The sequence below is a fragment of the Nycticebus coucang genome, chromosome 23 (assembly GCF_027406575.1).
Source record: "Nycticebus coucang isolate mNycCou1 chromosome 23, mNycCou1.pri, whole genome shotgun sequence".
Classification (NCBI taxonomy): Eukaryota; Metazoa; Chordata; class Mammalia; order Primates; family Lorisidae; genus Nycticebus; species Nycticebus coucang.
In genome coordinates this window covers 17,851,841-17,864,896 of record NC_069802.1, presented here as the reverse complement: position 1 = coordinate 17,864,896, position 13,056 = coordinate 17,851,841, and positions in this window count along the sequence as shown.

The following is a 13,056-nucleotide window of genomic DNA, read 5'->3' as shown; positions in this document are numbered from 1 at the left end:
GCTTTTCCCCTTATCTTTTGTTTCATAAACTTAACAAAAGGGAATAGAGAAGTATAAATTCTGAGGCTGAAGCATCAGCTCATAAAGAGTATCCCTTACACATACACAAAACAGACTGTCTCTGAAGTTCATAAAATAATGTTTAAACAATACAAACTTGAACTTGTGACTGCCGATACCTGTTCATACACAGAAGAAACCCATTGTGTCCTATAGCTCCAGGCTGTTCTTAATACTTCAGCTAAACCTAAATGTTCTGAAACATTTGGGGAGATTTATGTTACGAAGAACTGTTTTTCTCTATCTTTTTCTTTTAAAGAATTCATTTAGTTTTCCCTGGGAACTTTACATTTGAAATCTGATATAAAACCCTATCCACTGAGCACCTAAAATAATGCCCTTGTCATTGAGAACCAGGAAGCAAATTGTTAAATATCATGTGATGCATAATTCTAAGTTTGTGAGAGGGAGCAAGTACAGAAAAAAAATTTATAAGAAAACTGAAGCTAATATTTTTTTATATATTTATATATTCTGTAACTGAAAAAGATACTCACATTTTTACATTTTTAAGTTCCTGAATACATTTCGTGTGATTCCTGTTTCAGTATTCTTTCCAACACATTCTATTACTTGTATGAAATCAAAGTTTAAAGCAAATCAAAACACACAAAAAGTCTTAAATGGCAACAGGTATCAGCTATGGTAATAATTAGATTTATAGTAGTATTTCAACAATTTAATAGAATTAATAGATTGTTATTGTTTCTTGCTGTTCAAAACAAGAAACAAGAATCTCACCCTAAAAAATTGTCCACAGAAAGATTCAAAGTAAAAGAAAAAGAAAGGTAAAATAAAAAAATGTAAATAATATCACTCCTTATTTTACCTTAGAATATTAGTTTAAGGGCAGCGCCCATAGCTCAGTAGGTAGGGTGCCGGCCACATACACCAGGGCTGGCGGTTCAAACCGGCCTGGGCCAGCTAAACAAACAACAACAGAAAAATAGCTGGGTGTTGTGGCAGGTGCCTGTAGTCCCAGCTACTCAGGAGGCTGAAGCAAGAGGATCGCTTAAGCCTAAGAGTTTGAAGTTGCTGTGAGCTGTGATGCCACACACTCTACCGGGGTGAAAGCTTGAGACTCTGTCTCAAAAAAAAAAAAAAATAATAAAGAATTAGTTTTAGGTCTAAATATCAAGCTATATAAAACAATGAATGTTAGAATAGCTACAAAATAAGGAAAGCAAATAGTTTTAGTGATTTGATCATTGCATAATGGATAATCCAAAACAACATAATAAATTTCTTAAAATGTATTAGAATGTTATGATGTGATTTTTGGTCTTCTGGGTATATGCCCAGCAGAGGAATTACAGGATTGAATGGCAGATCTATTTTTAGATCTCTAAGTGTTCTCCATATATCTTTCTAAAAGGAATGTATTAATTTGCATTCCCACCAGCAGTGCAAAAGTGTTCCCTTTTCTCCACATCCACGCCAACATCTCTGGTCTTGGGATTTTGTGATATAGGCTAGTCTCACTGGAGTTAGATGATATCTCAAAGTAGTTTTGATTTGCATTTCTCTGATGATTAAAGATGATGAGCATTTGTACCAGAATGTTTATTGCAGCCCTATTCATAATTGCTAAATCATGGAAAAAACCCAAATGCCCATCGATCCACGAATGTATTAATAAATTGTGGTATATGTACACCACGGAATACTATGCAGCCTTGAAGAAAAATGGAGACTTTACCTCTTTCATGTTTACATGGATGGAGCTGGAACATATTCTTCTCAGTAAAGTATCTCGAGAATGGAAGAAAAAGTATCCAATGTACTCACCCCTACTATGAAACTAATTTAGGACCTTCACATGAAAGCTATAACCCAGTCACAACCTAAGAATAGCGGAAGGGGGAAGGGGGAAGAGAGTGGGGAGGTGGGTGGAGGGAGGGGCTTGAAAGGATCACACCTGTGGTGCATCTTACAAGGGTATATGTGAGGCTTCGTAAATGTGGAATGTAAATGTCTTAGCAAAGTAACTAAGAAAATGCCAGGAGGGCTATGTCAACTAATGTGATGAAAATGTGTCAAATGGTCTACGAACCAAGTGTATGGTGCCCCATGATCATATTGATGTACACAGCTATGATTTAAAAAATAAATAAATAATGTATTAGAATGAAAATAATCTTACCCTAATTTTATTTTCCTGATTTTTAAATTTTGTACAAAGATTTTTCAAGTGATAATGCACATCTATTCTCTATGAAATCCATAGAAAAGTCAAGGAATACTCTTTCCTCTCAAAAGCAAATAATAAAAATGGAGGGTAAGGGTAACATATTGGGGAAAATGTCTTAAAAAAATGCAGAGGCTGAGGGAAATGAGACACATCTTCAATTTACAATTGTAGGACTAAGAGCAAATGAACTTGAATGGACAGAACGGCCTGGATCATTTCTAAATATTTCCTACCTTCTATTTTTCGCTTTCTTGCAACTATTTAATGAACCACTCCCTTCAGTATTACAACTACATTTGTCAAAATTACTCCCTTTTTATTCTGAATCCACATTCAAATTATAGAAAAATGGTATCTATGTGAGTCATGCAATTCATTATTGTGTAACTTTACTATGTGTGTTGCCTCTGGTTTGCCATCATATTGGAATCTATACTAAAGACTATTACGTTAATTTGCCACAGCCTCAGCCCAGCTCACAGCAACTTCATACTCTTAGATTTCAGCGACTCTCCTGCCTCTGCCTCTGGCATAGCTGGGCCAAGTCCTAGCTGACTAACTTTTCTATTTGTAATAGAGACAAAATCTTGCTCTTGCTCATGTTGGTCTTGAACTCCTGAGTTCAAACAATCCTCCTGCCTTGGCCTTCTAAAGTGCTAGGTTGTTAAATATGAGCCGTTGCACTCTGCCATGGAAGGTAATATTTTAACCAACAAATTTCTGAGAGCACTGAAGCTGTCATAAACTCTGAGCAAGATAGCTATTACCCAGAGTTAAAGTTATTGAGTAGCTGTGTCTTCTAAGTGTTAAAACAGAATCTCGTATCAGACTGAGTTCTGCACATGTGTGCAGCAGGAAGAGGAGTCATGAGGGTGTGTGGCAGATAGTCTCTGACCTCGCACATGTATCATGAGTGAAGGAAAAATATGACATTTAATGCACAAAAAGTACAAAAACATGTAAAACAGACAGAAGTATTAAGGGACAGAAAACAGTAAAAGATTTGTTAGATGTGAATGAACTTGAGTGGATAGTAGGGCTGACAAATTAGAGCATGAAAGGAGAAAGAAAATTATAAAAAAAGAAATGAATCCATGTTTTCCCAACTTAAGTTGGGGGATCCTGAAAGGGAGAAAGGATTCCACGTCTCTGATATCATGAGCGTAAACTAAGAGGGAAACGTATAGTTGAGAAATAGTAACACCTGCTTGTTAGATTATGGCATGGACTTAGCTGCAATCACACATAGGAGAGGTAGAATGAAAAATCATTTAGCTTTGGATAGAATTTTGTAAAACAAAAGCATAAGTGGTAGATACAAATTTAGTACAGACCGAGAAGGGTTAGTAATCTAGTAATCAAAGGTAAAATGAAACAAAAAATGAGTCCACAATATAACTTTGAGACTTGATATTAACTCCTTTGCTAAATATACACATATACACTTAAGTATATAGGCTGCTATGTGCCATGTAGTCACCAACACAGTAGTGAAGAAAACTGGCTTCTTTTCTTCTAGTGAAATGTTAAATAGAAAAAGAACCGTAGGACTAGAAAATAACAGGAGTTCCCTAATTTATATTTGAAAGTCAAGACAGAATTGTCTGAGTAAATTAAGATCTGAAAGATGGCAGCTTAAAAGCGCCTCCAGGGAGCATGTTTTCAACAAAACATGGTTATCAAATTCTGACTGCCGTGGCTTGAAAATTAATGTTACCTGAAGAATCTGATTCAAATCAATTCGAAGAGCATTGAAAATGGAAAAAAGTAAAACTTGGTAAAGGTGATCTGGAATGTCAGTGGGGGTTGATTTTACCTTGTCATCATGAGAAAATAAGGCTAGATAAAAAATGTAAACAAAATGAAGGAGTTAGCGTAGAGGAACACTTGAGGAAGAACCTGCCAGAAAATGGAAACATATCTTTATCTCAGCTCAGTTAGAAGCATGTGATGGAAGAATAAGACACAGGAGATGAGGTCAGAGAGCCATGTGGTGGGGAGGAGAAGTAAGGCAGAGCTCTGTCAGAAATTGTCAGGACCTTGGATTTTACTTTAGGGATGGAGTAACCTTTGAAGATTCTCTATGCAGAGGTATAATCTGATTTAAATTTGGGAGAATAATCTTGGCTACTATTTTAGGGATAGATTATAGAAACGGAGAGGACAAGGGTACAAGTGAGTTTTTATAGGTGCATTCTTTATGGTTCTCTTGATGGTTTATTAGCCTTCTTTTTTTTTTTACTTTTTGAGACAGAGCCTCAAGCTGTCACCCTAGGTAGAGTGCCATGGCATTACAGCTCACAGCAACCTCCAACTCCTGGGTTCAAGCGATTCTCCTGCCTCCACCTCCTAAGTAGCTGGGATTACAGGCACCCACCACAACGCCTGGCTGTTTTTTGGTTGCAGCCATCATTGCTGTTTGGCGGGCCCAGGCTGGATTCAAACCCGCCAGCTCAGGTGTATGTGGCTGGCGCCTTAGCCTCTTGAGCCACAGGTGCCAAGCCTATTAGACTTCTTCTTTAATTATGACGCTTCCGATTCCTGATTCCTCTTAAAAATCAGTCCATTCATTAGTGTGGGGCTCACGTTCCTTCATGAAAACAAAAAGCTAAAGCAACACGATTTGTGTTCTATAGAGTGCCCAGCTCTATCATGCAGCCAGTCAAAATCTCATTCTTATTTTCTCTCTGGTCCCCAAATGCTCCCCACCATAAAAGCACCTGAACTAAAAAGTCCGTGGACTACAAAATGGTGCTTAATTTACTTTTAACAATGACGAACTATATACAGGTATTTTAAACATTAGATAACATTCGGTAAATACATATTTGAACCGGCCGTCTATAAATAGATTGTCAATTAAATTTAATTTCAAAATTTCAGCATTTTTATTGATTAGATTGAATGTCTTGCTAATGATCCGGTCTTTCTATTATTCAGAGAATCTAAAGTCATTTTATGCAAATAAAAAACATATAAAAATCATACAATTATTATGTTTTAATTTCCACTTGTGTTTTACTAAATCCTTGTTTATATTTTTATTTTGTGGCAATGGATTCTTGCTCTGTTGCTCAGGCCTGTCTCAAACTCCTGGGATAAAGCAATCTTCCCACCTCGGCTCGCGAGCACTGAGACTATATTCATACCCACTGTTCCCAGCTTGTGTGCATTTTTTATTATGATAAATAACAAGTAGGTTGTTTTTATTTTTGCTGATACTAGCATATACAATTAAGACTATGTGAAAATATATTTGCTTTGATGCTTATATTTTTAGAGAATATAAAAATTAGATTTGTATGACTCCATGAAACAAATCAACCATTGTATCTTAAAATTCAAAATTATTATCTCCCAATCCCTTGAATCCAAACCCACAAATATTTTATATTTGGATTCATAGAAATTTATGCTTGTAATTTATTTTACATCTCCTCCATTCTAACCCTTTTCTTTTTAAATGAAGACTTAAATTCTGAAATACGTAATTTGTCTAAGCTTACACAGCTGGAAGGGTCAGATTTCCACATTCCCAATCCATCAGGAAACACTATCATTTTATCTTTAAAAAATATGACTGAATTTACTTATTGATTTCAAATATACCAACTGACGTATAAATAAGCTAACAAAGCAATTGCTTATTTTTCAAATAGCTTTTAATGTGGTTTTACAGTTTTAAAAACCTGAATAAATTTGGAGAAAATCAAAATATCCTAATAATTTAGACGGCATCATTTCTTAGTAAACATTCTGTATTTGATGCCATTTTGACTATAAATCAAAAGCAATTTTTCTTATGGGTCACTGGATAGTACACACAAGAAACAGTTTTATTTATTAATTCAGTTTTTTGCTTTATGCGTAGGCAGTTTCTGTGGAAAAAAATTGTAATTAAGCAGATGTTTCTCTGAGGCTCTTTGCTGTGTGTAAAGACCAAAAGTGTTTTGATGATTTGTGAGAAGTCTTAATATAAAGACTGTGGAGAACACATTTGCATGAGTGCAGAAGTACTGCCATTAGTCAAATATGAGGGATTCTTTATTTTTAAAGTTTCATCATGCAAAGTAATCATTAATTATAATTAGCTAACAAAAATATAGATCATCAGAATTTGAATGCATGTTCTGAACATTATCTTTTTTTACTCTTGCTGTTTCCTTTCATTGATGCTATAAATCTGTTTAAAACTAGACATTATGTTAAAACTACATGTATTAAGTAAAGCTATTATTTCACCCATAGTTTACTCTGCTTAAGAGTCATCGTGCTGTACTGTGTGTATTACCTGTGAAGAGGACAGAGCGACTGGGTCTTCAGTATATATCCAAGGAGTCACCTGGACAGCAAGAGGACCATGGGCTGAACTTGAGAAATAATATATTATCTGTCCTGGTTGTCAGTTCCTGAGGTATGAGTAGGGAAGGTGTACCTCCTTCATAGAGGCTATGAATTTAATTCTGCAGTTGAGAAGAGTTTATTTCAACAGTCTCTCAGGCATAGCATGAAGTAATAAAATGTATCAAGAAAATGTTTCTGGAATCCTCTAATATTATATTTAAAGTTAATTATATCTGAAGATTTGTGGGAAAGAGTTTACCCCTATACTCATATTTAAACCAGAGTAAATCATTCAACACTATATAATTTCTTTTGATAAACATTTTATTTTTTTATTAAATCATAGCTGTGTACAAGAATGCAATCATGGGGTACAATGTGCTGGTTTTATATACCGTTTGAAATATTTTCATCAAACTGGTTAACAGAGCCTTCACATTTTCTTAGTTATTGTGTTAAGACATTTATACTCTCCACTTAGTAAATTTAACATGTACTCTTGTAAAATGCACCATAGGTGTGGTCCCACCAATTACTCTCCCTCAGCCCATCCTCTCCCCTCCCCCTCCTCTCCTCTTACCCCTTCTTCATGGATACAGTTGGGTAACAGCTTTCCTATGAAAGCTATAAATTGGTTTCATAGTAGGGCTGAGTACCTTGGATACTTTTTCTTCCCTTCTTGAGATACTTTACTAAGAAGAATATGTTCCAGCTCCATCCATGTAAACATGAAAGAGGTAAAGTCTCCATCTTTTTTAAGGCTGCATAATATTCCATGATTTTAAAAGTAAAATATAATATAAAAAATGCAGAATTATAAGTATGCATTGACGAATTACAAAAGATCTTCCCTACCATCAATCATGACCCAGATAAGGAAATCAGCATTATCACTCTCCTATGAGCTATTCTATTGCTTTTTCCCAGTTACTACCTTTTCCTCCTCAGAAATTTTATCCTGCTTTTAAAGTGTCTATATTAGTTTTCTACCCTTTTCAATGATCAAATATGTGGGATTCTTTTCAATGGTGTCTTAATTCAATCTTGTGTCTTAATTCAATGGTGTCTTAATTCAATCTTGTGTTATGTCATTGTGTTACAACTGTGTTTTATTCATCTTGTGGCATATAATATTCTATCATATAAATATACCAGAAGTTAATTTTAATTGTGCTATTGTAGAATATTTGGGTTCTTAGTTTGGGGGTATTGTTAATACAGGTGCTGCTCCACTTAACGATGGCATTAAGTTCTGATCATAAAGGGAAACTATCGCAAGTTGAAATTGTGTTTTTCACTTATATTTTCAACTTACAATGAGTTTTATCTTGACATTCAAGAAGATACTCAGTGATATATACTTGTATATCAACATTAAGTCAAAAAATTGTTGAGAACTGTCTGTATTGTTACTGAAATATTCTTGGAAGTATTGTTTGGTGAATATTTACACATACTATTGGGTTTAGCCCTTAGAGTAGAATTTCTGGAACATAAGCTATATCAAGCCATCTGTAGTATCAGGGGCCCAAGGATTCTCCAAAATATTGGTGCCAGTTGCCACTCCCATTAGAATTGTATGGAAGTTCTAACTGCTTCATATCTCAACAACATTTAGTATTATCAGTCGTTAAATTTTAGCCATTCTGTTGTCTGTGTAGTGGTATGTTATTATATAAGCACTGATCTTTTCACTAGAATAGTGAACACATTTTGCCTCCCCTCAGACGCAAGATAAGCCCTGTTCACACAATGTAATCCATTCTTGTAGTTTACAGATTAGAGACTATTTCTTTGTTATTTTTAGGAAGCGTTAACACACTTTCCATGGAAATTTTCAGGGTTTAGAGAACGTGATGTCAGAATTAATATTTCAATAATATCCCCCATTTACAAAGAATAAAAGAGCTTAACAGTGGGTAAACTCTTACCTAATGGGTACAATGTGGGTGTATAAAGGACATCCCCTGGGTGAAGAGCTCAGCTACAACTTGGAGGTTACCTAACAAATGCAAAGAATGTAACCTACTCAATTGTAACCTTGTATTAATCTGAAATTAAAATAATAATAATAAAGGAAAACCCACAAGTATCCTCCAGGCTAATCTGAGGACATGAATGGTAATGGTCCAGTAAAGAAGACCAAAACCAGGAATTAGCTGAATGGAAAGAACACCGGGTTATGGAAATTCAGGCATAGAAGGACCCAAAAAAAAAAAAAAAAAGAGAGAGAGAGAGAGAGAGAAAGAAAAGGAAAAAAAAAGGAAAGGAAGAAAGAGGGAGAGAAAATACATCCGAGGATGAAAGATGTAAAGATGTCAGCGAAAACATGTATGTAGAACCAGGCACACAATTTTAACATCCAAGAGTCAAGAAAAGAATTTCATTTTAATTTGATCCTGAACTAATGACCACTAGAACTTGGTCATCTCTAAGTATGATGTGCAAATTTTAACAAGTGCATTCATCTTACTGGAGTTAAGAGCACTTTGGAATGAGTCTGGCAAACCTTGACAACGGGTATTCTCAGCCACTAGGCAAAAGATAGGGAAAACCGGCCATGCTGTGGATACACACTTACTTAGAAATAAGCAATGATTTCATCATCAAGGTTAAAATTCTGTTTCTTTTGAAGTTGTATCAAATTCTAATTTTCCAGGCAATCTTTTTATTATTCTCCTTCAACCGTGTGAGTCATTAGAAGGTTTAGCTTTACAGAAAGCTGAGTTCTCAGCAAAGCTCCTTTTTAAATATATTGAGTTGCCCTTGAAAGTTTTCTAATAACACAGAAATAGTGTCTCATTCACAGGAATTATAGTACTGAATGATTTTTAATAGGCAATAACTAAGTAAACAGTAGCAGGTAAGAAAAGGCTTTTTTCCACATTCACTAACATGTCCACTGGGGTAAATTAGAAATTCTTTTATAGCAATGTTCCTGCTTCAGAAAAATAGAACAAAAGTGAATGTTTATGTTTCAAGAGATTTCTACAGCATCTCCCAAGTCAGTTCTTAAAAGCCCTCTTCAGAAACTCAAGGAGAATTTTGAAGTTTGGAATATTTACATCTATATTTTTTATTTTAAAGTTTTCAATATTACCTCTGCATAAAGAAAATGATTGGCACTAGAGCATTTTCATGGTCTGAACGTAAAAACCAAACCTAATATCTAAAGAAAACAATGTCATCCATGGTCAATAATCACATATAGACAAGCTGAAAATATTAAAATGATGGACATACGGATTAAAAATTCCTCTCCTTAAAGTTATCATAGCATTATACTAAAATTCATAAAAATGTTCTAAGATCTTACATTTAGAATATAAATTTGGGGGGAATTTTTCAGTTATTTGTATAATTATTGTTTTAAGTACTAAGCTTTTATATATATACATACATATTCTGGGTATAGATGTGATTATATGTATCTATTTCACAGATGATAAAAGTTATGGCTAACGTAAGTATTATGAATAAATGCTTTGTATTTCCCCTATGCATAGGTAGTTTTTGTTTAAGCTTTGAGCGACAGAAAACCCAAGATAGATTTTTCCTGCTCTTTCACATAAATGTCTGGGTGAATAGTTCAAAGCTGACATGTTGCTCTAGGTTGTTGGAGGCTCCAGTTTTTCCTGTGTCATCTCTCCCCCTGTACGCACCTCCCTCCCCATGGGCGCACCTCCCTCCCCAAGTGGCCTGATACGGCTTCCATAGCTCCAGTTACTAAAATCCCCATTCATGTGAACAAGACAACAAAGCATAAAGAAGAAAGGCATGCTCAGACCTTTAAAGATGCTTTAAAGATGTGGAGTTTACACTCACAGCTCTCACTGGCACCCCTTTTGCTCCAATTCAAACTTAAGATTATTTCATGAAAAAGAGGATGGAGGACATAGTCTTTATTCTGACCAAGCAGATCTTCAGGTCATATGCTGTTATTATGAAAGGAGGAGACCTTGGCCATGGAGGGCCACTTTGCAGTTAATGCTACAACCTGCTCTCAACCATAGAGGTGTATGCGAGGCTCTGTCTCCCTCTCTACTTCTCTCTCTCTCTCCATATATATATCACATATATATATATGTGTGTGATATTGCACTAGGAACATGTAAACATGTGTGTACATATCTTTTTTAAAAATCCAGTGATTAGATGGAGATTGTTTCCAACATAAATGATTTCCAACCACAATTTTAATTGAAGAACTGAAAAGTATCATCATAATACACATTAAATATTATAAATATATAGGCATGAAATTTAGGATATTGATATGTATATACATTCCAAAGTAGAAAACATTGTTCCATTATTGAACTATTAAAGTTATTGAATTAGAACTATGATACTTAAACTGACTCTATTAAAATCTACTTTTATACGTGCACTGAGGGTAAAAGTAACACCAGGAAATTTTTTTGTGGAAGTATTATTAATCCTTTTAATCCAATGTTTAAAAAAAATCCTAGTGACATTTAAAGGGCATTCTGAGTCTAAAACTGTTTCAATGTCACTTTCAATGTCAGTATCAGCTTCAGATGAAGATACAACTTTTAAGAGTCATTTGGGCTTTATAATGAGAAAAAGACAAATAAGTAAAATTCCATAAAATGTTCTAAACAAAACACATAAGGGCAATAGTAAAAGAGAAGAAACTCTTTTTGTTTTCAACATAAAACTTGAGAGCGGAACATTGTTGTTTTGCAAAATTTGATGTAGAATTTACATTTATATGTACTAAAGAACAAAGAAAGTTCCAGGGTGCCCTTTATAGCACTGTTGGCAAGAACAAAATGTTTACAGCAATATAAATGATCAGTAATTGGTTGTATAAATTATAGCAGACTTGAAAACTGAATCTTAATCTAACAATGAAGATGTATAAATTTAGTGTAAAAATAAATTTAAGCTATACTACCATACCTTAGCTATACTTTAAAAATATAAAATGCTATATGAATCATAACCTAAATTTTGCAATAAAGATGTATACAATAAAGTATACAAGCATTAACATATGTACTGTTACCAAATGTTAACAGTAATTATATGATGGCATTTTTTTGTTTGTTTGAGACAGAGTCTCACTTTATTGCCCCCCAGGGAAAGAACCATCCCATCATAGCTCACAGCAATCTCAGACTCTTAGGCTCAAGTAATTGTCTTGCCTCAGCCTCCTGAGTAGCTGGGACTATAGGTACCCACCACAACATCCGGTAATTTTTAGAGACGGGATCTTGCTCTTGCTCAGGCTAGTCTCAAACTCTTTTTTTTTTTTTTTTTTTTTTTTTTAATTTTTTTTGAGCTTAGGTGAACCGTGTGCCTCGGCCTCCCAGAGTGTTCGGATTACAGGATGGAGCCACCATACCAGGCCTACATCCTGGAATTTTAATAATTAAGATTTTCTATTCTTTCAACATTGGACATGAATTATCTGAAAGTTATTGCAAACAGAAAACATAAAACAAAGCAATTAGAGAATTTAGTGACATAGGAATTATCTTAAATGTAAATGAAAGGCAGACAGTGTATCAACATACACATATGGACTCAGTTAAGTAAAAATAACAGAATTTGTATTGTGACAGGCATGTACACAGAACGTTATTAGTAGTTAAGTTTGGAGGCTTTTGGATGATTTTTCTAATAAGAAAAAGGTACTTTTTAATGGTCAAATTATTAAGCATTACATTGCTTGTCAAAATATGTGACTTCTACAGAGTTTCTGCTAAAATAATAAAAAAAAAAGTTAGATGCTCCTTCAAGTTCTTAACATCTGTTCCCATATTAGACCACAAGGGCCAGAGTAAAAGCTATTTATACCTGCAAAATTATCAAATGCCAACAGAAAAAATATGTAGGTAACCGGCATTCTCTAGTCTTGAATTTGCTAATGGAAATAACACCAAAAACACTTGGATTAAAACCTTGTATTGGAATTTCATCAAGTCTTGTGAATCAACATAAGCTGAGAAGTCTGGGGCCACATACCAACAGGGAAGGGATCTCAGCTCATCAGCACATGTGCCGGCAGAGCTGCCCCTCTTTAACTGTCATACATACAACAAATAAGTATGTAGGACAGGCTCAGGAGGATGCTGGGACACAAAACTCTCTTTCCAATATTAGTGCTTAACCAAGAACCTAGGCATAATCCTAGTAGGCAACGAATGGAAGATGATGTCTATCTCTTTAGTACATTAACTATAGAGCCGTTTACATTTGAGAACCATGTTTCAAGTCTATATTGCATTAGCGTTTGTCAAGAGCTACTCATCGAGTTTATATGCACTGGGAATTAGGAATCGGTTATCGGTAGAAAAGCATTATCCACACTAATGTGCTTTTTATTTTTTTTTTTAATGGAGACCTTCCCAGACAGCCCTTATTCATATGTGCTCTCTATTTTCATTTACTTTTATCTTCCCAAAACTAGAATCTAAGCTCTGTAAGAACAA